Here is a 26,240-nt window from a genome sequence, read left to right on the forward strand (position 1 = left end):
GGGGAAGGGGAAGGGGAAGGGGAAGGGGAAGGGGAAGGGGAAGGGGAAGGTATATAACAAAGGAAGATCAAGCACTGTTTTATTCCCATGTGGCTCAGGCATTTTTGTTTCAGTAGATGCACATGTGCTCACCCCCAGTAATCTGTTTACTCAAATGCCATCATGGACATAAGCAGCATAAACTTTGCCTAAGCACGAACACCTGTCACCTTGTGAGGCACATGTGCTCAGAACCAGGTGCGTGTCACTTTAGTAATGATGGAGGTTATGACTTTGACTTGGCCATAAAAGGAAGGAGGGGGATGGACCCAGGAAAGATATGGACACTGCAGCAGGTACTGGAAATTGTTCTTGGCTCCTAGCAGCATTGTTTGATCTGTTCCATGGGTCATGTGCCAGCCAGCCGACTTGCTACGTGTGTTTAAACACCTCCTGCATGTCTGAATTCTCCCTGCCAGCTGGCTGCTTTAACTCCTTCAGCTGCCCTTACTGCCAGGAGTCAGTCAGTACTGGAAGCAGCAGAATAAAACACATCAGGGTTGAAAAGTAGCATAGGGCTTGACTTAAGTCAAGATGAAGTTTGGGGTGACAAAGGAAATGGAGAATTTGCTGAGACCCTTGAATTTTTGATTTATGTTGATAAAAGATCATGACCATCATCCTCCTGAGATGTTTCCTAACATGTTTAATGGAAAATTAGCCAGAAGAGCTTCTGCTCTCTCAAGCTTTGATAACTTGCCATAGAACGAAGAGACAAAAGCAGCAGCAGCAGCATACGGCACAACCTGATAACAGGAATAACTGTCAGAGACAGGTGCACAGACTTGTCATGCCATGCATCTTCAGTTGCATGCGCCCTCACAAAAAACAAATATTAAGCCTAGAAAGCCTGGAAAAGTGATACTGTTCACTGAAGCTCATGACAAACCTGTGATGCTGACCCCCTCTCCTCCTTACCCCACCATCACACCATCACCTGACAGCTGTTAAAGCACATCTCTGCATTAGTGCTGTAGGTCCCCTACAGCACTTAACAGGTTTAAATGGGAACCCAGGCAGATCATTGCCTGAGGAAAGTTTTCTAGGACTCCTACCTTTCTGTGAATCCTTTTGGAAAAAATATTCACTAAAAGACTTGTTGCCTCAGTTACATACTGAAGCTTTATACCAGCAACCCCTATCTCTGTTTGCCTCTTCTGCTGTGCTGATCCAAATTCTCAGGTCATTGGTAGATATCCAGAGTCATTCCCTGGGGTTTATTCCAGGCTGTCAGCAGCACTGCTGAAAGCTGAGTGCACCCTCCTATTTCCCACCCCTTCACCCAGGATGGCAGGCTGGCTGTGAAGTGTTCTGTGACATCTCACACTTCAGGCATTGTATTGGTATTTGTCATGTTGCAGCATGAGGAGACCCAGCTGGCATCCTGAGAATTTCAAACAGCATCCATGAAGACCTATTTGTTCTGTCTTGTATTCTCCTGTATTGGTGATCTGTTGTCCTTTTAAGCAGTTCAATAAAAATTAGGGCAGAATCCCAGTCATGTCAAATCAGCTTAGAAAATCCCAGAGAATGGGAATGAAGGAGGGATAGGGACATCCTTCCACTCAGCAAACAGACCTGGGGCCACCATGATCACACTGTGTCTGGAGACCATCCATAACATGAGGAAACCATTACAAGCTACTTTGATGGTAAAATGGCAACACATTTTCACTGGTGTTTTCACAGGCCAAATGGTTTTTACATTGCTTACAGGGAGGCTGTTTCCTTCCATGGTGCCACTGAAGTCAGGAGAGTTACAGTGATGCAGAAATTGCAGCAGTTGAAAGCAGAATAAGCTGCAATTTTCCAGCAACAGCGGGAAGGGAAGCCTTTTGCCTTTCAGCAGCTCGATAAAGAGTCCCAGGGAGGCAGACTCTCCTCTTCACTCATATTCCATGGACCAGCCAAGCAGGTTATTCAGGCTCTCAGACAGAATGGGAACTCATGCTAACGATGTTATGGGCTTGTTCCTGTGATGGCTACTCTTTCTTCAAGAAGGGATGCATTAGTATGTGCAACTGGACTGAAAAGTGAAGTGGAGAAGAGGAAAGCAATGACATGGAGCCCCCCACCTCCACTTGTGTAGAATATGGTAGAATATGCTGCTAATGCTACCTTTGACACAAGTCTCAAGCACGGATGTCAACACATATCCTTGCCTTGTTTCTCTGCATTTGTCTCTGCCCCAGAAACAGTACACTTGCCAGGGGGCCTTGCAGAATCTGTGTCTTGTTTGCTCTTAGTTGAATTTATACTATTTTACAACAGCAGCTGCAGATGCCAAGTAGCAGCTCAGCCCCCAGTTAACGGGATCAGTGAGCACTGCTGGTTCCATTGGGGTGGAAGATCAGTATCCAACCCATTGCCTGGGGGTTCTTGTGCATAGAGGTAAGGGAACACACATCACTGCCACCTTCACCACCTTCATCTTCTCATAGACAAGCAGCAACAGATTCTTCAGGTATCTGTCACCTCCAGGCCAGCTCCCTCTATCAAGGTGTTTGTCATGTTGCAGCTATCCTGTCCCTCTTATCAAAGGCAATGCTATGTCCTCCCCAAAGCATTTGTCTCAAAAAGTAGATCCTAGCTGCTAGGTACTCAGCCATGAGCAGAAGTCCTGTCAACTTTGACATGCAGCCTTTTCCATTATATCTTTCTGAAATTATAGACATCTGCATGGAATTTTCTGCCAGCAGAGAATAGTACTAAACTTCTCTAGGACTGAAAACATCACAGGACAATGAAGGAATCAGGCCCAGCTGGCATCGGCTTATGAAAGACAGGTCCTGCTTGACCATCATGACCTTTTGTGACAGGGTGACCCTCTTAGAGGATGAAGGAAAGGCAGTGGATGTATCTACCTGGACTTAACTAAAGACTTTTATGCCAATTCCCCAGCATTCTCCAGGAGAAGCTGGCTGCTCATGGCTGGGATTGGTGCACTCTTCACTGGGCAAAAAATTGTCTGGATGGCCAAGCCCAGAGGTGAGTGCAGTCCCATCCAACTGGTGGCTGGTCACAAGTGGTGTTACCCAGTGCTCAGTGTTGAAGACACTTTTTAAATCTTTATCCATGATCTGGATGAGGGGATCAGAGGCACCCTCAATCAGTTTGCAGACACACCAATTTGGGTTGGAGTATCAACCTTCTGGAGTGTAGGAAAGCCCTGCAGAAAGATCTGGACAGGCTGGATTGATGGGCTGAGACCAGTTCTATGAGGATCAACAACATGAAGTTCTGGGTCCTGCTCTTGGGTCACAACAACCCCTTGCAGCACTACAGGCTGGGGCAGAGCGGCTGGAAAGCTGCCCAGCAGAGAAGGACCTGGGAGTGCTGGCTGACAGTGACTAAACATGAGCCAGTATCTGCCCAGGGGGCCAAGAAAGCCGATGGCATCCTGGCCTATATCACTAATAGTGTGGCCAGCAGGACCAGGGCAATGATTGTTCTCCTGTGCTTGGCACTGGTGAGGCCTCACCTTCAATCCAGTGCTCAGTTCTGGCCCTTCATTACAGGAAAAGACATTGAGGTGCTGGAGCATGTCCAAGGGCAATGGAGTTGGTGGAGAGTCTGGTGCACAGGTCTTATGAGGAGCAGCTGAGGGAGCTGGGGGTGTTTAATCTGAAGAAAAGGAAATTCAGAGGGGACTTCATTGTTGTCTACAACTACCTGAAATGAAGTTGTAGCCACATGGATGTTGGTCTCTTCTCCCAGGTAACAATTGACATGATGAGATGAAACAGCATCCAATTGTGCCTGGAGAGGTATAGATTCAATACTTAAACTGGAAATTTCTTCACCAAAAGGGTTGTCAAGCATTGCCCAGTGAAGAGGTTGAGCCACCAACCCTAAGAATTTTGGGTATCCGAGAACAGAGCAGAGCAGTGGAAATAATCTTTTGCATCCAGTCCTCTGTTGTGGCAAACAACCACGACACACGAATGTACTCAAAAGCACCTTTGTAAAGTGAGGCTGCCAGGTGCAGTCTGTCAAAGCACCTTCCTGGTGACAGGGCACAGCCACTTAACCATCAGTATAGCAGCAGAGCAAATCAGGCAGCTATCTTCAGTAACCAAGATGGATTTGTGACACCAGCACTATTCTCAGTAAGTGTCTGAGTAAATATCTGAAACATCACATGGGGACTGATTTTACCATGGATAAATTGCTCTTACAAAATTTTAGCTTTAAAAACAAGAGGAACTTCTATCCTCATTAAATTTTCATGATCTGGACCCATGTGCTACTTTTAGAAGAGACAAAAAGTGTTCCTTTGCTCAAGTTTTCTACAGTCTCCACACATGCCAATTAAAAAAAAAAACAAACCAAAAAATAGAAAATAGAGTTTTTTGTTGAGGAAGACAAAGGAGCAGACAATTCATCATCAAGATCTGAGAGTTTGATTACCATATCAAAGTCACTTTAGGCTTGACAGTTACCCTTCTTAACTGGGAGCAGCCTGAAAGGAATTACAAAGCAAAATAAAATATTTGAAATGCTTATTCCTATTGTTACACTGCTCTGTCTAACTATTCTGGGAAACCTGATGTTGGTTATAAATTTCTTCCCTGTGCCAAGTCAACCCAGCAATAATGAAATGCTCCTGACTTACTCTGGGCCCTTGGCCTCCTGGCAGCTATTATTCCTTCCTATCTATGCCTGTAGCTCTGTGGTGCTTTGAAACTGGTGCATGTTCATAGAGGGCTGCAGCCTGTTAGGAAGACATCTGCTCACATGCAGGCTTCTCACCCATTTGCCACCCACTCATGGAACCCCTGGGCTGAGTATCCCAGGTGTCCTCATCCCTGGCAGCCAGGACACATCTTCTCTGCTGCCTCTGTCTTGTCCTTTCCCACATCTCATCCCTCTCCAGCCTGCCTGACCTCCTGGGTCGCCACACCCAGACCTAAGTGAATGTTCAGGTGAACACTTGGGTCCAAGCCAGCGAGACCATTGCTATGTTTTTATGTGCTGTGTACAATCCAATAGGTCTTTTTGTTCTTTAATGTGAACATAACTTCACCAGAAACTCAAATACATCTAACTTGTCGAGCGATGACAGATCTCCCAAGACAAAGTGCCTCCTGCCCTGAATGCTTGCACAGCCTGGCCCTGAATTGCATGTTTGTATGTTTGTGACCGTATGTTTGTCGAGATCACATGTGGCCCTATGACTTCATCATCAAGAATATTCCCAAGCATTAGGGAAAACTATTGCATTTGGGGAATAACAAAACACCCACAACCCTCTACAAACACCATCACTGATGGGAACTTCAGCAGCCAAGCAGACCATCATGCTCCCTGCCCCACGTGCCCCAGCATGCCTAAAACACCATCCAGAACATGAGCAGCTCCACATGTGTGCATCTGCGCCCTATGGACTCTGTCTGGAAGCCCTGAACAGCTGCATGATCTGCCTGCCTTGGAGGAGGTGGTGTTCAGAGTGCCTGCGGAGCAAGTATCTGTCACTGTGAGGCATCCTTCTGTCACAGGGGCTGCCAGAAGGTGTCACAACAGATTGGAAAGGTACAGTACACCATCTTCCTCAATTATCACTTGCAGCGAGCCTGAGTCAGTGACCGAGGTGATATGGGTGCCCTATGTTACCAAGCAGCAGCTGGCTCCCTAACATGTATGACAACAATCAGAACAGCAGTGTGCAGACCCCCTGAGAAATATACCCAGGTCTCCTTCATTCCTACAGTAAAGATCACCTTCTCCTTGCCAACAATGTCCAATCGAGCACAGGGCTCTCTTTGTCCTGTGTCTGCACTCTGCATGAAGGAAACTCAGTGTGGCTTCAGCTTGAGATCCTGAAAGCTTCAAGACTCATACAAGCTAGTGCCAAATACTTCTTTGTGAAAACCAAACCCTTTGTGTTTGGGGTGTGAACAGCTTTTGAAAATTCTTGCTACATATCAATGTGGGTTTTGTTTGGTAGATAAATACATATACAAGGAGAATGGTCCCATCTGTAGCCTTCAGACAGTAACAAGCTACCCAATGTCCTGTTGGAAAGTTCTCAAAAGTGATGTTATTATGGGTGGGATAAAAGTCTCCAGAGACAAGTCCTGAACCCTCATCTCTGACTAGGTACGTCTTTCAGAACAAAAATAATACTAACTTTTCTTTAGACAAGACTAGCAGTCATTCCCATAGAAATCTGGAATAGATGTTTCAAGTCAGCAGAGAGGGAAGCGGCTTTTGGGTTGACCTATGTCATACCTGTATGGCTGCACGTCACCAATGCTACAAACTGGCAGGGCTGTCAGTGCTGCACTTGCACCCTGGATTCTGGTTCTCAGCTGTATCCCCTTCGCCTCCAGCCCAAGCAGCGCACGCAGCTGCTCGGATTTTCTTTTTAGTAACAGAGCATGCCCAAAGCTCGTTAGCAATCCCTTGAGATCGAGTATGTAATCAATCAATGATGTAACATTGAGTATCTGCAGAAAGGGAGTGTGTGGCAGGTCTGTAGGTGCCCTAAGGACTGCACACACTCTTGGACAGTCTTGCCTCAGCGCACGGTGCAGTGTAGTTGTCACCTCCAGTGTATGCTGTTAGGTCCACCTACTCTGCCTGGATTTTGTGTGGTTGAGTGACTTCGAGTTTTTTTTCATAGCTCAGGATGTTTCCTGTGTGTTCCCTCTGCTGGTATGTTGTTAGAAGGGTCAGACATTAATTTCTGTGGTTTTGTAATTGATGTGCCCACACCTGAAGGTCACAACAACAATTTGCACCAGGAAAAATGGAACACTCAGAGGAAAGCCTTGCTCATTTTCTGCACCACAAGGGGAGTCTCTAGACCCTGCACATGACTCAGACATGGTCCACAGCAACTGCAGGATTCTGGCACGAGCCTGGTGATTTTGTAGGACTGCCTATTGTACTCTAATCACCTGCTCTCATGGGCAGCTGCGCCAGTGTGACAGGTTTTCCTGCCTCTTCAAAACACAACACTGGCCGATGGATATGGGCAGAACATACTGTTTACATTTTTCTGCATGGCAGACATGTCCTGTTTTTCTGTGGGAAACTGCTGCCTGGGAGGAAGTAGTGACTTCCTTGTACATCCTGTGTGTTACCTTTTCATTCCATCTTCACTCTAAATCTCAGAACTGAGATTTTACAATTGACCAAAAGGCTTTGAAATTCATGCTCCCAGCACCTTCTGCAAGAACTGCAAGCTAAAATGCTCCTTAATGCTTCTAACATGCTTGGTTGCTTCAAAGCATGCTTCAGAGTGGGGATTATATGTGACAGCAGTGACCAGAAAAGCCAGTGTTGGCAGTAGGCACAACCCAAAGAATTGTTCACCCAACTTTGAGTAAAGCAGGTCTCAAGAAGAAGAAATCCTAACATGTATGTGCAGCCTGTCAACACCCAGAGGGTCCAGCAAGCCTCATCACCAGGGGCTCATTGGACCTGGTCATTTCCTTGTCGATCACTGAACTTCGGAGTGAGGCCCAAAGGAAGGCACAAAGCAACATGGCAACTTTAGCCTCTGTCTGCTCACCAGGGTCAGTAAATCAACGTGCTGCAGTGGCAGTACCAGAAGCAAACCAAGAGGCCTCTTAGCCTGCTGCCAAATACATGGTGGTAAATAAAATTACTCCAGCCCAAAAGTCAGCTTCATTTGCTCGGAGATTTTATGCTGATGCCAGGAAGCATGGCACAGGAGATGGAAAGTTCCTCCACATCCCTCAGGAAAGCCCCATCTTTCTAGACTACTTCCTGAGCTTCTCTGGGCCTCTATATGAGTGCATAGAATGGCTACCTGAGTAAAGAAGTTGTAGAGCATGGTGCTTTTACAACATCAAGGACACACAAATGCATACAAAGTTTATGGGTATCTTTCTAATGATCTGGTGTTTTCCTGCACCAAATGGAATGTGGAGGGGGAATCAGCAGTCCTCTGGGGATTGCACAGACAGGGAGTTTCACTCATTTGGCATCTGTAAGGATGCAAAATGAGTGTGATTGTATCAATAGAGGGTCTAATTAATGTTTTGTCTGCCAGACAGAACCTTTCTGAAACTGAAAAGAGAGACCTGGGAACTCCAAAAGGCAAGGATGATACAGGGTGACAGCTGGAGAGAGAAAAATCCACTGTAAATTCAGAAAAATTGACTGTAGACCTGATTTGTACAAAAATTGCACACATCCACTACCTGTCTCCAGCCAAGGAATGTGAAATTGTATGGGTTAGGGTTAGGCTCACCCAGCCTGATCCTCAGTTCTCACAGGCACTACATTTCAGGAATATATTGAATTCCATCTTCAAAGTGGCTTGGTATTTACTTGGAGGTCTGTTTCAGAGCCCAGTTGCTGAACACAATCCCTCCAGGGTTATGGCATGTTTAGCAGAGCTTACGAGCCTCATTGAAAAAGTGATTGCAGAAGTGGAGCTTTGGCTAGAGGTTGGAGAATGTCAAAAATATTGAGCTTCCTTTGAATTTCCCTCCAAATTTGCCATCATGCCATCACGTGCATCACCTTCATGCCTCTTAAGATGGAAAAGGCAGCATGCATGCTTCAGTAGCTACCCAGTGTTTATTTATTTTTTTATGACCCATTTGCCTTAAAATTATCTTGGTCTATTCCCAGTCTCCACAGATCAGCCTTAAAGTTGTCATGTAAGTCACAGATCTCCTCATTCTATACACACAGACAGGGAGCAATAAAGAAGCTATAAAAAGAAATTTTGCACTTTTTCAGCTTGTCATCTAAGTGTAATTGGTTGTTCTTTACACAAGGAAGAAGTTAACCTCTTGCCTATGTTATTTGCATGGAAGAAGTGAAGCTAGATTGGGTTTTAAGGTGGAAAATTCCTGCAAAAGCAAGAAGTGAATGGCACAGAAAGGGCTATTGGCCCAGCTGTCAGGTCTTGGTTTCACCCTGCTTCACCCCTGCACGGAAAGGAAAAACATGTCTCCTCTCTATGGTGGCTGGGCGGACGAAAGAATTCCGAGCAGCAGGGACCCTGATTTACAGCCCAGCTGCCCTCACTCAGAGGACATGATCAAAGCATCCTGCAAACCCCCACTGAAGAGATGGGAAGAAACGGCCGACTGGCCATCTGCTTGGCATGTTCAGCTCTAGCATGAGGCCAAGGCAAGTGCTTTGTTTTCATGGACCAGAGCTTCTCACAGTGGCTGCTGAGAGGAAGTGGCTGAAAACTATTTCTCAATTAAGTTGTGGAACCAGTAGGTGGGATGTTCCATGCAGGCCAAAAGCCCGTAATCTCGTCTAGAGATGACTTTTGTTAAAAAAGAAAAGGGGTTGTGACGTCCTGTCCACAAATTTCCTGGTGTACCCTGGAGGAGGTCATGACCCCTGAAAACTTGTGCCACTCTCCCACTGAGGAATGATGCAGCCATCTGGAGACCCAGTTACCAGAACATGAGCAGGTCCCCAACAAGAGGTATAAAAGAGCAACATGGGATGCTGCTCTCTGTGTTGAACACAGCACCAGGCCAAGGCCCTCTGTGGTCATGGGATAAATGTGTACAATGTCACAAGTCACAAGCCCAGGCTGAGCTCAGAGCAGAGATGACTGTCGTCTCCTCAGGCCTTCACTGCAGCATGGAGTGTGAGGCGTCTCCAGAAACATGGCCTGACAGGGACAGTCAGTTTATCATCCTGGAGAAATGGCATAGGGCATAGGGCATGCCTGGTGCTGTGCTATTTCTGGAACATAAGGCCAAAGGGGTTCCTTGAGATTTGAGGGCAGGGCTTGCACATATGTATACTGCCGACCTGAATTCCATGGCATGATGCCACAGACCCCTCACATACACTGATGATGGCTGGGTCACCAGACCTGGCTCACCTCTTGATGCCTGCTTGGAAAAGGAAGGGTACCCATAGTAAGCAGGTAAGAAAACTGGCTGAAGAGACTCTTGTGAGAGCAATCCCATCCCCTCCCTGCAACTCCAGTAGCACTTACTCCACCACAACATGGTGTTGTGTGTGCAGGATTATTTGATCTTTGGGACTGTCTTTAGGGGAAAAGCAAAGAAGGGCCTTAGTGGAAATGTCACGCAGCTTGCTACCAAAGGGGCAGCTCCGGGACAGCCTCAGGAGGTGCTGCTCTGTGGCTGGCGTGGCCACAGAGCATGTGGGCTGCACAAGGATTCTAGGTCCTCCCACCTGGGGAAGGCTGCAAAGGAAGCTGATTAATGCCTAGAGGGGTGACTGTCCTTCCCTTATGAACCTGGAGAAGGGGTGGGTAGCAGAGAAAGGCACTGTGATTTGGGAACATATTTATATTGGCTATGGGAAATAAGGAATCCTTGAGTCCCTAAAATGACAGACCTGGGCAGAAGGGATGTGCAGAAGACAGTCACTGGGGCATATGTGGTATGGAGGTGGGCTTTATGGACAGGGGTTCCGTAACTTTATGGGCAGCTTCCACTTGGGTCAGTCATACAAACCCAGCTGTGATTCCTCAGACTCACGAGTTGGAAAATACAGCAAAACATGAAATTCCACCTCCAGCATGTTTATTCCTTCAGTTCCTCCAGCCACTTCCTCACCCTACTGTCTTAGCTCTAATTCTTTGGGTTTACATCACACTGCCTACCAGGGGGACTAACTCTTGGTCTATCCAGGAGATTGCTTCTTTAGGCTTGCTCTCACCATTGGAGTCACACCCCGAGGCCCAAGCCACCTGCATGGCCCCCTTCCCTCACACTACTGCCAGCCTGAAGGAAGTGGTTTAAACCTGACATCCACACCTGGTCTTGACCTCTGGTGTTGTTACTATTTCCAGTTTTATTCAGCATGGCTTCCTGGATAAACAGATGAATTTTCCTCTCCTGACCCTTCATAAATATTATTTCAAGGGTGCCTTTGAAATTGTACAAACACCTGTTTTCCACTTTCACACAATATTTTTACAGTCCTTCATTATGTAGATGGGTTTTTTTAGTCCCTGCCCGAGTTAACATTCCTCTCCAGTGGCTCTCACTTCTGTTTACACATAAGAAACATGTGCCTTTTAGCCACATCCCTGAATTTCTTGCATCCCAAATAATTTCACTGTATTTCAGTCACAGCAATGACTGAGGGATTCTTACAGCATTGGAGGCCTGTAACTTCCTCACAGAGATATCAAGGATGCTATCAAAAAGGCCCAGCCTGACAATAATTTCTTCCTTGAAGAACTACAATGCTAAATTTGGATGTCTTACGTTACTGTAGAATATGGGCAAGTGAGGGAAAACCTGCCCTTATGTGCCTTAAAGCTAGTATTTTTTCCTAATTGTGTGTTTTGGTGCAAGCAAAAGGTATACTTTCTCCCCATGACACTTTATTTGTTTATATTATCTACTACAGATATAACACAAATATGGAAGACTGTAAATGTGAAGGGCTGGGGTGAGGCAGCAGAAGCAGTCACCCCATCTGTATTTCAGAATTTAGTGCAACCATAAAAACCATTCCTGATAAAATACTAGAAGGAAAATCAGCAATGAATGCATCATCACCATCATAAAGGCACTGAGAAGACAACCACAAACAACCACAAAGAGGAGTCTTGGAGGCCTCCAGATTTTGCCAATTTACCGCTACCGCTCCTTTTTTTTCCTTACTTATTAGCTGCCACCCATCTTGAGTAACATCTCTGAAGCAAGCCCTGGAGAAGCGTGGTAGCCAGAGGCTGTTTTTCCTCTGTTCTCATCTTCTGCTTGAAGACCTTTGCTCCCTCAGCAAATCCTAACAAACTTATATGGCACTTGAATGAACAGCTTAACTGTAAACACAGAGCAGGACCAAAGGTGAGATAAACAAGAGCCCAGCAGCTCTCAATGATCCGGGAACAAGGGGCAGAGTTGACGTTCAAGAATTGGACTGAGACTTCTGTTTGCTTGCCCCTGAGATCACAGGATGTTGTTTTGAGGACCTTTTCCATGGGGTTCCTGTAGGAAATTCATTACCTCTTAAAAGCAAAGTGAAAGAGAAGAACAAAATGAACTCCATAGCTCAGACCATTGACTGACCCTTTGACATGCTCACCCACTGCCTGGTCATCCATCAGACAGACCTCACTAGCAGCAATGGGGTCCTCCTGCAGTTTATGCTCCCGGTTTGCACAACACAGAGAGCTGAGGAGAATCAGTGGAAATACACATAGATAACCACTGTTTTTCTAGGAGCAGACTTGCATTGCTTTTGGCAACATTTGACATAGCCATCTTCAAAACACTTGCCCTGGACCAGGAACATGAAAAAGCTCAGCAGGATTGCACTAAGAGGGTGTCTTGTTCCTTGAAGAGAAGACTGGTATTAGTTACTGCTTCCTAACAGCCAGCACTCTCTATGAGACCTCAGATCATCTGCCTTCCCCCAACACCTCCAGGAATGCATGTGGCTTCATGATGCAGGGAAGAGGGTGCCAAGAGCCAAGCTGCAAGGCCAGGTGATATGTGCTTGGAGTGCTGTGCTGCACCTGTCTGCAGATGTGCCAGCAGCATGGTGGTGAAGATGCTTCTGCATTGTGTTATTTACCTCCATACCCCACCCAGCATGGCTACACCTGAAACCAGTGTCTTCAGACAGAGCAGGCTGAAGTGTTTTTAAACGCAGCTTTTTGCCCTAAAAGATTTTTATATTAAATGCATTGTTTTTAATAAACAGATACGAATATCGGTGGAAATTCCCCTGGCAAAATATGTCAATATGGGCATCTTCTTTATTGTTCAGAAATACATATTCATAAATTCTAAAAAAAAATCTAAATTTTATTGCAGTTCTCATTGTAATGCTTTTTAACTTACTGAGAACCCCAGCATGCACAGCACCATATGAAATACTTGAAATATTGCTGGTTTATTTCCTTTCTTAAATCATGATGGACAGCTGCTATTTAGTACCAATTAAAACACCTTATCTTTTTTTCACAGATCAAAGTGTCTCCTGTTTGTTTTGTAATGAAGCAGTGTGACACTTTCTTTTTGTCAGACTGTTTCATTACAAACAAAAGTCACTTTGATCTGTAGAGAAAGATAAGTTGTTTTTTTAAATTAGTACTATATAACAGCTGCCTTGAATTGTGCTTAAAAATAGAAGAATGGAAGGCTTCAAATTTTTTGTCATATCATGCATTAAAACTTTGTCCTAAAACAGGCAGCAAGCATTGTAAAACACAAAAAGGACATGAATTAGGACTTTTAACTGATGCTTTGAAATTCCAAGATGTAAATGAAATACAAAATGTAATTCCCCAAATCCCCAAACTGGAAACACTATGAGAATCAATTCTGTAAGAAAGTAATAATTAAAAAAAAAATGTATTTGATATGCAATATATTTCAGAATTACTCTTCACACGAAAAAGTTGAGGGTCTTACCCTGAAAATCAGCAGACAAGGGGCTAAGAAGAAAATCATTAATTTTTTTACATGTTAGGACAACCCACAGCCTCGGTGTTCCCCTGTCTCCACTTCTAGACACTGAAATAGCCACATCTGTTAGATTCGTATCTGCTGCTCTGTGTGAACATTGCCTTGAGCAGCAGTCCCATTCTTGACTGGCACCTGATCATACTGCAGATGAAGGGTAATAAAGCATCTTTTGGCAAAGAGACAGCACTTCTTTCCTGTTGCACCCACATTTTGAATCAGCCTTTCCAGAGATGACTGCCCACAAATTTATTGCCCCTAACTCCAGGTCAGGCACCAGCTTCAAATATCAGAAGCTTTGGTTCTCTGCACTAGTTCTGTACCAAATTTTGGGCCAAAGCCAGACTTCCAGCCCTTCTCTCCAGACCAACTTGCAGTCTGGATGCTGGCTATCTACAGGAACTGTTTCATGCTATCTGGTGGTGGCTGCTCACAGCAGCAGTGATTCACCCCAGAACTTTCTGTCTCAAGGGAATACCGATGTCTGCAGCAGATGGGCATCTTCTCTGCAGATGACTCCTACCCATGGAGCTTGCTGCTGCAAGGAACCAGAGGAAAGACTCCCAGCTTTCCCATCTCCCAAGGCGAGAGGCATGTCTCATTTCAGCCAACTCATGAGAGCAACACCACACATACCAAATACAGCCCTCACTGCTGTGGGCACTGAAGAAGGTGGTCTATCCCACTGATGCAGAGATCCCAATCACAGCTAAAGGACCTGCTCCAGAGAAAAAGCTGCAGGGTAACAGGAGGGATGGCAAGGGAAAGCGGCAGCATCCCTGCCAGCAGCACATCTCCACCAGCAGCCAGCACCACATGCTTCATGGGAGGTAGTAAAACCCTCGTAGTGGACAGTTATGCAATAAGCTTCCTCGTCTAGCTCGCAGCAATTATTGTCATGCAAAATGAAGATTTATATCCCATGTAGGTTTTTAGCCCAGCTGGTGTAGGGGTGGATGATATTTTTATTGCTTCTGTATAGAAAATGTGAGAGTAATGTCTTCCCAAGCTCTTGGCCCCAGTTGTGCTTTCACACAGCAAATTCCACAGGTTACATACTGTGTAATGCAGTGTGTTCCGTTATTAGTATTTCAGGTACAGTATTTTAAGTCATGATCGTTTTCGTTCTCATTCTGGTATTTTAATAAAGAATAAATGCTGGGATTTTATGTGCCTTCTCCCTGCCAATATTCTTTTCATTCCCATGTCACATCTCTCTCGCTAAATTAATAGTTGTAAACCTTTCTTCATTAAATCCTTTTAGGTCTTATAATAATTTATATCAACTATCTTTAGACATCTTCTATTTCTGATATATCCTCAGAAAAGTGACAAAATCTGGGTACATATTTTCTATTGTAGATATAATTTCAATTCATAGGAAGGTATCATAATACAGTATTTTCAGTGCTAGCTATTGTGATTTCTACCACTTAAGGAGCCTGAAAAGGGCATTGATGTTTTCCTGAGTAAGAAATAAATAATTTAGGACCTGTCATGTTACATAAGTCGCTTAAATTGATTTTTCATATTGCATTACCTTGTACCTACCCCTGCTGAAATTAAACTGCCAGCTGCCTATTCTGGAGATCCTCACGCCCTCCTCTTTTTGAGCGCTCTCAGCAACACCAATACCCAGGGCCCAGGCAGGAGCAGCAGATGCCACACAGCTCTCTCGCAAGTCTTGTGTGGTGGGTAACATACCCACCATCCTCCACCCACTGCTGAGTGTTGCTGCTACACCACAGACAGGACTGCAGAGAAGGTGATGTGAGCCTTCAAAGAATGGCTACTGTCTGAGGGGCTAAATACTTACCTCTGCATGCCCACAAGACTCCTCAGGCACTTTTCATCCAGCTTTCTTCTTAACACCTGCTCAATACTAGCCAGAACTTTTCTTTCAGTCCTCTCTCCTGCAAGCCTTGGTGATTCCTGAACAAGGTAACACCTTGCCTTGGGATGAATACCTATCTCTTAGAAAGACAGCCAGTCCCAAGTTGAGAGCACAAGGCTCAGTGATCGCATTCCATTGGTGTGTATTTCTCCATGGATCAAACTAGAATTTGGCACATGAACCTAGCTCCATACACCATCTCTCACCTGATGCAGTTGCTTGTGGGAATATCCATCTCTTTATGATTGCAGCTGGTTTTTAATTGTGATCAGTGACTCAGCACAGGCTGGAGGAGGTGCATCAGTAAAGCTGAGAACAATGGAAAGTGATTTGGCTGAATCTGGATCAGGAAAGCTCCATACATTCTCTACAGTGACAAAGAAGAACAGAGTTTGGAAGTCAGTTGGCAAGGACTTACAGCTCTTCAAGATTTATTTCTTGGTACAGACTCTTGGTGCCTTGAAAGGGGCATCATTAGAGCTGTTTATGTAGAATTGTCTAAAGTCTCAGTTATAAATCAGCATTGCTCCAGTTAATTCAATGAAACTGACAACTGACACCAGATAAGCATATAGTTTGTAATGCAGTCTTGAATTCAACCAGATCACCTTTTCTCATAAATACCTGCCTGGTAATTTTCCCTCCAGGAGCCCTGCAGACCTTTTCTCCTGGAATCCAGCAGACTCCATGTCCTTGCTGTCTCTCTGGGCACAAAGTAACATCTGAGTGTTAGCTTCATTAAAAAAAAAAACAAACACAAAACAACAAAAAAAAACACCCATGGGGTTTTTTTTTTACAACAGGGACCTATTAGCAAGTCAAAGCAACAGCTTGGAATGGTGGAGGCACAAATGTAAGGAATCTGTGGTATTTGTAAGAAATGCAGATAGCAGATGATTTGACTTATTTCCAAATACTAAGGCAAATGTTCCTCTTAATGCACAGGGCTGTGCTCAGGCTACTGCACTGCCTGAAGTAGCACTGTATTTATCGACAGCCAGAGGCAAATACACAGACCTTCTTGTAAGAACTTCTTGAGCCATACAGCAAAGGGATAATGTTCCTCCTTTCAGCAGCAGATTTCTGGGCATTTGCAAACAGCAAATTCAGCATCAAGGAAACCCTCTGTGAGGCAACTGATTGCAGTTGCTGTAATAAGAGAGTGATTCAGTAGGTTACTGCAGGACAGTGGAAAAGGCAGAAATTAAACTCTACTAACCCACATTCAGGCTACAGTCAATCACTTCTACAGTCTTGAATTAGAAGCCAAAATCCTGATTGCACTGGCTGCAGTCTTCCCTTTTCATTGGCAGAGTAATACCTACATCTATCGCACCCCTAGCCCACACTCTAAAGCTTACACTCTTGGTAGAAAGTCCCCCAGAAAGACACATTTACTTTCTTTACAATTATGTAAAAGCAAAGTTCCCCTGGTTCTGTGACAGAGTGCGTTTTTCTGCTCTTCAGTTTCCTTTGGAAGCTTTCAGTGAAGATTCTTGAGAAGAGGAAGAAGTCCAGTTCTTAGTAAGAGACTTCTCAAAACTACTCTGCTCCTGTTCAGGCAAAACTTGGATAAATCATTGCAGTTCAATCTGAATCTCTTCTGTGTTTTGGTGGTGATATTTCAACTCAGCTCATTATTTCAAAACACTGATTCTCATTCCAGGTGATTTCTCCTTTGCCTGCCTTCCTCTTTCCTATTCTCTACATCACATCACTACAACATTTTTGCTGTTTTCCTACTGTTGGTTGCATATATCCCCCAGGTATTATCCATCTTATTCTACCTTTTTCTATTTTCTTTCTAAATATTTCTTCAAGTTCAGTCTGAATTCAGTGTAAACTCTCATTCCTGACTCTAGGGTGTCTGGATATTTTGTTTCTCCTGACACTGGTTGCTGCATCTTTTGTTTCCTCATTGCTCACTTGACTGTAGGTGGCATTACCTGTGTCTGTTCTCTGAGGTGTAGGAGCATTTTCTGCCTTACACATCTAAGTCCATACCCTGGCCACATTCTGATTGCCTGGTGGGACAAATACTGGGTATCCTTGATTCTCAGTCTCCGTGTTTCTATGGTGTGCCTTAATGTCCACAGGAAGAGGATCAAGTTGCCTTGCAACTTGCCGTGCAAGAAGACACATCTAAACCACCTCTCTGCTCTGGAGAGTCACAGGGCATGGAACCAGAGCGGGTACTGCAGTGTACCCCTCTACCCAAAATGTAAACCAGGTTTTCCTGATTGTGTTCGGACTGAACAATGCTCCACCTATTCAAATATCTTTACCATAACTTCTTACAGTAACTTAAACCAGACATTGCACGTGAGAAGTGCTCAGCACCTCTAAACTTACAATCAAATAGTTGCTGAGCCAGGTAATAAGATAAGAGATAAGAGAAGGCTTCCACCACCAAAAATATGTATAGAGATGGAGTCTATAATCACACAGCAAGTTGGCAATAGGTTAGGTACAGCACTAGGTCTCCTGATTGTCTCCACTGGTGCCCTCACCACAGACTATATGACATTTCCCTCTCCTCACTTCTCATAATTTTCTCCATCCCCCCCTCAAGCCACTCCTTTTATTTTAAGAGCTGACTGTGCCATTTCCCATCTATAAGGTGACATATGAAAACTTTCTTAGAAAACAGTCATAAAAAGAAGAACAAAATGAAAAAGGAAGGGCCAATGGAGAGCAGAAAATTACAGTGTCTGGGCCGTATTTACAATAATTATAATTATTATAATGCACAATAGGGTATAGAAACCTGTAATTCTCCCAATGCTTTCTGATTTTTAGATCTATGTTTAGAAAACACATGTCAGAGAAACAGTCAGAAAAGGAATGCCATGAAGTCACTTTCCTCTCTGTTTTGTAAAAGCATTGGGGAGAATATTTGTGTCTGCAGGAATAGAGGGACAAGCAGCTTCACAAATGAAAACATCGTTGTCCTTCCCAGGATAATGTGCTACCTGCTAAAGTGAAAAAAATAAGCCCTCTCCTGACACCATTTCACAAAAAGAGGCCCTCCTTTTTCTTCCCCATCATGTGTCATTTTTATAGGACCAAACATTTCTCCACTTCTCAAAGATGCTTTGATGACTCTTTCCCAAATGTCTGACTCTACACCAGCAGCCATGACCCCCATCCCACAGTAACACAACCATGGAGTTTCTCCCTTCCTTAAAAAAACTATGGTGGTGGTATCTGAAGACCTTCTGGTATCACCTGAGGCAGTCTGACTAATATCTGCCTTTCCTCATTCCTCTCCCACAGGCAGAAGCATGAATGTAACACATTTTATTTTGCTCACCAAGTATCACAGGCAGAGAAAGCAGCTTTGAAGTGCCCTCATGTGTGAGACAGAAGATGGGAAGGCTTGTGATGCTCTTCTGCTCCTGCAGACAGTTATCTAGCCCACCAGACAGCTCTCCTGGAAGCCCAGAGGAACTCTACCTATTTGGCAGAAAATTCTGCTGCTCATTGCTGCAGTTTTGCTCTTAAAACTCATGCAATCTCTTTAAGGAAAGGGATGAGATCTTCAATTCTAGTCAGAGGTCTGTTATGAGAATAAGCTCATTTTTCTACCTAATCCTCTACAGAGGCTCACCTTGAAGCCAAACCAGTCCATTCTGGTCTTCTCCTCAGATGCAGTGCGAGTCTTGTATCTACGAGAAGAAATAAAGAGATATCTCCATAATTGCAGTTTCTGTTATGTCCACATGAGTCTGTGTTGGTGCGTATTTGCCTCCAATGATCTTTGCACCCTCTCCTGGCTCAGACTCTGCCCTCTGTACTCTGTCTCTCAAGCTCTGTTGTTCTGTTCTCCTAAGCATCACATTGCAGCTGCTGTGATATATGCCAACATCTCCTGCAGGGACACTTCCCAGCCAGTAGCAAAAGTGGTGTTTGAAGTGCTATGGAAGTGCCCACATCCCTTTCAGAGCGCATGGGGCACTTTCTTAGGCTATTTAGCTGGAAGCAACTACCACACCATAACTTTTTCTGTGCCAAATGGACACTGAGGACCTTCTAACCAGCAAGATGAGTTAGAGGCATTTTCACTGGAAAGAGATTTATTTCTAAACACAGGCCTTTAGTTGTCTTTATTAATACATGAATGGGTGATAGCAGCACCTGAATGTAAAAACCCTCAATGATTTATTACTGGGAAACCTGTTTGAGTAGGTTTGAGCAGAACAGTGCATAGTGACTTCTGGGTAAGCAGGAAATCAAATGGGACCAGCTGTGAAGGAAGAGATGGTCTGTGGTTTTGGACAGGAGTGAATACACCCTGCCCTCAAACTCCAGTTGCACTTGGGATGGGTATAGGGATCAGTTCTGTGCATTGCACAGGTGTGTATGAATGCATGTACCTGAATGCATCTGTATGTGTCTCTCTTTCTTTGAATGTTACACATTTTTTGCTGAAATAAGGGAGAGTGAGACTGCAGCATGGATATTCATAAGAAGAGAGCAGTCCATGCAATATTTATGCCAGTATGCATAACCCCTCCCAACCCTGCAGTACATGTCAAGATCAGGCTCAGATAAAAAGTCACAGGATTATCCCAAAAGTGGAGTGTTTTACATGCCTTCCCCAGGCATCCCCTCTGCTCTGGTGCAGGTCTAGTGGAGAAGATTGAAGAGGCACAAAGAATTTAAAGGAGTTCTCATCAATTCTTTTCAACCCTTGCTGTTTCCTAAGGGGCAGGTGGAGACTTGTGCATTGTGCATTCAGCAGCAAAGATGAGCTCTCTCCCTGACAGTGTGGAAGGTTGCCAAAACAAGGATTTCCATAAAGAGGGCTGAGAGTCGCACCTGGCCAGCTGTTGCTCTCTTATGAGGCCAACTCCTACCCCACCTAAAATGAGACAACCTGAAGTAGAGAGGGAAGGTGATCAGATAGATGCACATAAAGGTATCCCAGATATACACCTGTCACTCAGCCAGCGCCAGAGAGACGCCAGGCACTGAAGGAAAATTTTTTTCCCCTGACATTTTTGGTGTGGATAACAGAGTTCAAGCAGAGCAGAGGAGCCCAGCAATAATGGCTTCTGTTGCCTTAAGCTAAGCTGCTTAATTGCATTGGACTGGTTCATCTAATCAGGGAGAAAGGTGAAATCCCTTGTTTCTTGCCCCAGCTGACTTTTCTAAATGAACAAAGCCCGTGAGCCAAATACCGGGTGATCCCAAACATCAGAAATTGCTGAACAGGGCAAAAAGAGTCACACTAGGAGTCCTGTGGGCAATAATGCGTGAGCATGCATACACTGAAATGGCTTGCAAATCAGGCTGAATCTGAAGCCCGGTAGCCATGATCCTCCCAGCCTGCTGGAAACACATTGTTCCTAACTTACCTCCTCTCCCATTCTCTGGGCTCTGGGCAGCAGCAAGCAGATACCTTGATAATAATCTCAAATGATTATTGGTATCTAGAAGAAGCTCTGCTGAAACAGTTGAAATAAGCATCTTTTTTCCATTCAGTGTCTCACAGATCAGGGTCATTTTCTCTCATTCCTGCCCTTCTCCTCCTTAGCAAGACCTTGGCTTGCTGTTTAAAGAACTTGCAGTCACCATAAACTATAAACTGTTCCTCCAGGATGTCAAACTAAAGATCTTGACGTACTCCAAATAATCATGGGTAGAAGGATAAAATCTCATCAAGAAGGGCCCTAACCTGGACCGGTCTCTTTCCATGTCCTGTCACTCAAACATTCCAACTCTGCAGCAAAACTGGACTATATGCGTCATAGCCTTGGCGAGCGTAAAATCAGGACAGGACTGGGGGTGTCTTGCTGATCTATGAAAATGTGTCCCATAGCATACAGAGAAGCATTGGTAGTCTAGTTAATTTTACTTTGGAGCCATTCAAGGCAAGGCAGGTATCAAAGGAACAGTTCTGGTGTCAATCCAGCCTCTATCACCCATGACAAATTCCGCATTAGGCGGGGAGAGAGTACAATGAAACCAGCGTCATATGCGGAGCCTGACCCTGGTCTTCTCTCTCTGGTGACTGATGCAGCATCAGACACTGCAGCGTCAGAGAGGTGACCTCAGTGATCAGTGCTGTGATTGCTCTGGGAAAGGGACCCACCACCAGTACACAGGAAAGGCTCACCACATCACTCCTGTGGCTGCATGTTTATCATCAGCATCAGCCACACTACCTTCAAGCCCTGGGCTCCAGGACCACATATCTTTCATCTGCCCAGATGTTACCACCCACTGCAGATAATGCTCCAAACCCTCCATCTGCTCTTGAGGGCTGCTGGCTGGCCAGGGATTACCTCCGTGTCCTTCCACCCACGCTCCCAGCCAAGCCAGGGGCTTCCCTGCCAAGCTGGGGTTTGTGCCAGGAGAGGGAAGTTACCCTTATGCAGACCGTGGATGCAGGGGAAGGTGGGCTGAAAGGTGGACCCTGGGATAGCTCTGATACCACACAGTGCCTGATCCCTGTGGTGGACGTAATGTGTATGCATAGTGCAAATGTCACGAGACCTGGCTGCACATCCTGCTGCCACGACTCACCCAACACGTGGCCCTGGGCAAGGCTTTTGCCACTTCCTTCTTTCTGTCTCCCTGCCTATCTGTCTTGTCTAATTAGGTAAAAGCTTTCCAGGGTAGAGATTGTTTCTCCCTGGGCAGTGACACAGAGTGGCTGGAAGTACTCCTAGACACAATTAACACCCTAGCAGAGCAGACCCTCTGGATATGACAGTGTCAGCAGGAACAGGCATCCCTAACACAAACTTATCTTGTCTCAATTAGCGGGCAGCAAAATGTGAGACCTTTTGTGGTTTGGTTGGAAAGTGAAGGGTCTCCCCTACAGAACCAGCCAGAGTGGCTCCCTACTCTCAACATGCCAGGAAAAGCATGGCTTTTGCAGATAGTGCAGGATACATATCCAAAAAGCCTTGCAGGCTTTACTCAAGCACAGAGAAGTAAGGCTTTCTTGATCTTTGTGCTGCTAAAGGAAAATCTTTGCCCACTGGCTGGAGACAGCTGAAAGACTTCTGAAGCTTAGCTTATCTTGCAGGTAGAGGAACACAGGCAAAGGGGAGACATTTAATACTCCTTTACAGGGCCAGGAGTAGGACTTGATGATCCTTGTGGGTCCCTTCCAACTCAGCATATTCTGTGATTCTGTGACCCTGGCATAGTTACCACAAGGGCTTAGGACTGCTTGCCTGCGTCACAGTGGAGATAACATCAGCCTACTGAAGACAGTCTCAAGCAGCCTAATTGCTCCTGCAGAAGGAAAACATGGGCCACAGAAGCTGCTCTGGCTCTTGGCTAATTGTCAGGCAGTTGTGCACAGGGATTCTGTATCCTGGAGGAAAGGCTGCTGAAGATGGATGCTGTGGCAGCCAGCATGGAGATGAGCCTTGTGTAAGCATCATGAGGGATGGGTGGACAGAGGAGTATACAAAGGAGCGGGCTCCGTTCTCTGCCTTCTACTCCTCTTTGGGGCTGTAGCTCCAAGTTGGGGCATTATGCCAAGGATGGTGGTCACCATCTCAGACTAAAATGGTGAGGGCTCTGTTGAGGGCCAAAGGAGAGTAGGGAGCAGGGTTATGTCAGCTGCTGGGAGTTTAGACAGGGGCACTGCAAGGGATTCAAAAGCAGGGTCGTAGTCTGTCACTATCTTGTAATTTCATTGTTGTATGCCAGCAGATCGAAGATATTGAGAAGAGAATGTCATGAGTCTAGCACCCCTACAGACATTGCTAACCTCAAATGCAATCACCACAGACAGCATTGCAGAATGGCAAACCTGAGGTGTGTGGACATACCAAACCCAGACTCTCCTCACTATAATCCATATGCTCAGGATGTTTCCGACATGGCTTATAAATAACACATTTGCCTTAAATATTCAGAAACCCACAATTATGTCCTCTAGAATTCATGCCAAACAAAATAAGCAAACATTTTGAGATTATATAAGGCAGTCTATGTGCTTGAGAGCTGGATACTAAAAATGGTAGTGGCAACAAATGCAGTGTTCTTCCTCTTCCTGATGCACACTGGTAAAGTGTGTGTCAGGTAGGGTTTTGGCTAAGGTGGAAACTAGGACTGGCTTGAGCATATGGTTCTGGCAGCCTTCCTCTCCTTCTCCTTTCTGTGAACACTTCACCAGTTTTGCTCGTCACCCTGGCAAGAAACGCAACAGAACCCAGCTACTCTGATGGGGATCCACCTACACTGACCAGGCTGATTGCAGGAGAGGGAGCCAAGCTTTGTGGAGTTTGAGAGGCAGCAAGAACTCAAGCAGTCTTCCCTTGAGCTCATTCACAAAACGGAAGCCCAGATCCCTGTGAATCTACATGCTCACCAAAAGGAGCCTGGAAATGATCTGAGTGAGAGCGCAGATGGAAATCATTGTCATCAGGGAGGCCAAGAGCTTTGCAGGAAGCACGAAAGGATAAGATGTTTCAATGGATAAAAAAGAACATCCAGAGTAACATGAGATAAAATAAAAATGTAAGAGATCTAAGCCCTCTTCCTCCAAAATACAAGACAGCCCTGACTGACAGTGACAAAGTGACGTAACTGAGCAGGTTGTTTTGTAATTACCTGCAGCTGCATTTCATGCCCCTTTTACCTGCAATGTCTGGCACTGGCCCCATCCCAGATGTAACTCAGAATTAAACCACTGGGAAACTGGCAAGAGTGGAATGAAGTTCTGTGGAGGGCAGACAAGGAGACAAACTGAGAAACCTCAACTGTGGTAGAGCGCACACATCACCCTCTTTCTCTTTCCCTTATCCCCCCTTTCTCCCCCACTACTTCTGCCAAGAAAAGATCTTGCCTAAGCAAAGCTCTGATGACAGAACAGCCTGCCTTGGATATTTAGTTAGGCAAGGGAAAAAATTAATTTTCAGACCATCTGTCCTATCCAAAGAATATCAGTCTTTCCCAAACTGAGCTAACTACATGAAATGGCAACAGTAAGCAATATAATATTAAACAATAATAAATCAAAGCTGACATCATTTGGAGCACATCCTGACCCTCCCCTCTGGGGGTATCACTCTTCTGTGTGTCAACAGCAGAAAGAGAAAAGCAGAAAGAAGTTTAATCTGAATCAGAAAAAGACAGTGGACCTAAGATGGTATTTCTGAGAAAGAAGACCCCTCCAAAAGTCTTGCTGTGGGTACTGTGAGAATTGGAAAGGGACATTGGGGTGGAAGGATGGGACAGAATGAACTGTCTCCTTTGCAGCAGCTAACGGTCTAGAATAGCAAAGCCACTCTCAGCTCAGAGGGCTGGGACCATCTGTCCCCACTGCAGCACACAGCACACCTCCAGAGCCTCTGCCTTTGCAGTGAGATCCCTTCTTCAAAACTGCAAGAGGGCTGCCCACCTTCATCCAGAACAGCTAGCCCAAAAGCTCAGACATATTGAGAGCAGCAGGTCAGAAGAGGAACACTTGGGGTGGATTTGGAATAGAGGATGCAATGAGAGTTTGACAGTGACATAAAGTGACAAAAGAGCAGTTCAATATCACAGGAATGGCTTGAGAAGACATTCCTTTATCTTTAAACTAGATGGAGACTAATGGGAGAGTATGGGCAGCAGCAGACAGCCAAGCTTGGTCTAAGAGGGGTGTGCAGTCCAGACATCTCAGTGACATGCCACTACTGGGATCCACGCTGTGAGGCAGAAAACTAGGTTAAAACTCAGATTAAAACCCAAGCTCATCAGGGTGTTTACCAAAGTGCAATTCCCCTACTGGAATGCAATGCAGACATATGCAAGGGAAGGCTGGGTTTAGCTATCATCCTGTAAAATACTAATGGAGAAGTGACTTAAGGGAGTTTTGCTCCACAGCCAGCCCTACAGCTCTGTACTAAGAACTTCAAAGCACATAAACCTATGTTTCATTGACTTTAATAGGAGCAGAAAAATGCCATTTTCCTAGTGATGTATCAGCACAGGACACCACTGTCAGGTGTACTGCAGACACAGTTTCTTCTCGTGTCTCCACTCTGCACACATCCCCCAGGTCAGGGTATTTATACCTAGACAACATAGAAGTCTCCTCCCTCCCTAGTTCAATGCTTTCTCCAACAGTATGTCCAAGAAACCAGCCAGGAGGCAAGGGCAAGGTGGCAGATGGATGGTGTTCAGAGAGCCCAGCTTGAACCCAAAAGCTGAGGGCATCTCCCAGGTGCGGATCTACACTTGCACTACCAGCCCAGTGCAGGATGGTTGACAGTGCTATGGCAGTGCCGTTCTGCGGCTGCTTCGGCCTTCGTAAGAGGTTGCAGACATTAGGGTGGATGGCTCTAAGGAAGGTAGAGTCCGCAGCAGTGGGCGAGAAATAGGCTTTGGATCACTCCACTGGCAAGTCAGTCTGGGGCAGCTCCGTGAGTCCCGGAGCTGGGCTGATAGGGGCCGTGGGGCAGGAGAGATGGGCCCGGGCAGAGCCGGGAGGGGATTACAATGTACGGTGCTGCTCTGTCTGGTGCGACTCTGCAGACACCGAGATGTGCGTGTGATAAAAGAGATTATTTACAACAAAGGGAAGAAATACGGTACTCGAGTTTCTTCCTTTCCGTTTTAATGGGTTTCTCGCAGGTGTGCCGCTCCTAATGAGTGTTGAGTCATGCCGGCCAGAGCTTTCTCTTGCACAACTTCTCCCTGCCTCCCCAGGTTGTTCTGTATCTGTCCACTGATAGCACTCTACCTGATGACTGGGGCAAGCACCACTGCCAGCAGCAGGTCTTACGCAGTATTTGCTGAGCTTTAGCAGAACGGGACCCGATTGTTTCACATTGGCCGCTGTTTGCTCGGCCAGCTCACTGTTTGCTCGGCTACTCCTCTCCGACCGCCCCTCCAAAACCCTCCACGGCTGCTCTTGCGGTGGCAAAGGGCGAAGCAGCCCGGGA

The 26,240-nt window shown here is 45.5% G+C and overlaps 1 long non-coding RNA gene across 6 annotated transcripts in view; it reads right to left on the reverse strand.

Moving 5' to 3' along the window:
- The window catches only part of LOC117244020, a 120,179-nt gene extending 101,077 nt beyond the window's left edge, over positions 1-19,102 (reverse strand). For 3 of the 6 annotated variants that reach the window (XR_004496312.1, XR_004496313.1, XR_004496311.1), the window contains exons 1-5: positions 18,953-19,102; positions 18,656-18,798; positions 16,360-16,491; positions 15,967-16,046; positions 15,549-15,709 (exon numbers count right to left, since the gene is read on the reverse strand). This is a non-coding gene — a long non-coding RNA (uncharacterized LOC117244020). Of the gene's footprint in view, positions 1-10,359; positions 15,710-15,966; positions 16,047-16,359; positions 16,492-18,655; positions 18,799-18,952 lie in introns of those variants that run through there. The other 3 variants (XR_004496314.1, XR_004496310.1, XR_004496309.1) reach the window with 3 other exon arrangements.
- Positions 19,103-26,240: the final 7,138 nt, after the last annotated feature.

Source organism: Parus major, chromosome 3 (genome assembly GCF_001522545.3).
Source record: "Parus major isolate Abel chromosome 3, Parus_major1.1, whole genome shotgun sequence".
Taxonomy (NCBI): domain Eukaryota; kingdom Metazoa; phylum Chordata; class Aves; order Passeriformes; family Paridae; genus Parus; species Parus major.